This window comes from Micropterus dolomieu, unplaced genomic scaffold (assembly GCF_021292245.1).
Source record: "Micropterus dolomieu isolate WLL.071019.BEF.003 ecotype Adirondacks unplaced genomic scaffold, ASM2129224v1 contig_4476, whole genome shotgun sequence".
Classification (NCBI taxonomy): domain Eukaryota; kingdom Metazoa; phylum Chordata; class Actinopteri; order Centrarchiformes; family Centrarchidae; genus Micropterus; species Micropterus dolomieu.
Window position 1 is genome coordinate 53 of NW_025733466.1, and position 1271 is coordinate 1323.

Here is a 1271-nt window from a genome sequence, read left to right on the forward strand (position 1 = left end):
TAAGTCACAAATCAGTGGATGTGCTGAAAAGGTTTTAGCTCTCTAGGACGTACGGATGGTTTACTTAGATTTTTTGAAGTTAGGAATGAGAAATGTCTAGAAATATACATTTCTTGTAGTAAGCAACGGCCACTTTGCGCAATCATTAGCAAATTTTATACATCAACTGAGTAGTGACCCGAGATCGTACAAACCGAATTTCGCTCGAATCCATCCATTACGAGGTATAAACCTTTTGCAAGTGTAGCGCCCCCTTAGTGGAAGAATATCCCAAGACTGCTCTGCAAAGCTGGGGCCGAGCATCTGAGCAGACGCATCAAGTTTGGTAACAATAGCTTAAGCCAATTTTGATCTACGGGTATTTATCTAAAATTGTATGTAAATGCACAAAAGTAAAAATTTATGAGAAAACACAGATTGACGTATCAAAATTCTTTTGATAACTTTTGATCGGCGACGTCCACAGATGATCCTGCCAAAGATTCAGGTCGATTGGCGAAACCGCCTGGGACGAGTTTGCAACAATAGGTTTTAGAGCAAATAGATAAAAAGTCGTATAATTTGATATTTTTACAGCAGAAGACCATCGGAGCAAAGATGCACATGAATCCAGAGAGTACAATACTGAAAGAAGGTCGACTCTAAACGAAGCCGTTTTCGAGATAATTGCAAAAACACAAAGTTGATTGTTATAGCGCCACCATGAGGTCTATGAGGAACTTTTTCTTTCTTTTTTTTTTTTGCCTGAGCAGTGGGTGGAATTTGCAACCTACTAGCCAATTTTGGTGAGTTTTTGTCCAGCAGTTTTTGCTGCCCAAACACTTTTAGCGGAGAGAAAGAAGAAAGAATGAAGAAGAAGAAGAAGAAAACCAATAGGGCCCCAGAAGCTTCGCTGCTTGGATCCCTAAAAACTGGACCATCAACATGTGGTAAAAGGTGTCTGAGCCCTTCACATCGGTCCCTCACAGAAACAAACAGCCTAATCTTGTGTTTAGTGTTACTTGCTCATCATACTTCTTTGAATGACAAAATTTGTCCATTAGGACATAAAAACAGTGTTACGTAAACAATCCATGGAAATTGACTGTCTGTTGTCACACATCATTCAGGAAACCCATACAAATAAAAGAGAAGAATATTTGCTATTCAGAGTTGAAACTATCCTCTCCCAACACACAGGCACCCGGCCGTTCAAGTGGCCGTGATCGTATAGTGGTTAGTACTCTGCGTTGTGGCCGCAGCAACCCCGGTTCGAATCCGGGTCACGGCAG

At 41.0% G+C, this 1271-nt stretch overlaps 1 non-coding gene across 1 annotated transcript; it reads left to right on the top strand.

Moving 5' to 3' along the window:
- Positions 1-1198: 1198 nt before the first annotated feature.
- Positions 1199-1270, top strand: trnah-gug. The gene has a single exon. It is a non-coding gene; the product is annotated as a tRNA-His (tRNA).
- Position 1271: the final 1 nt, after the last annotated feature.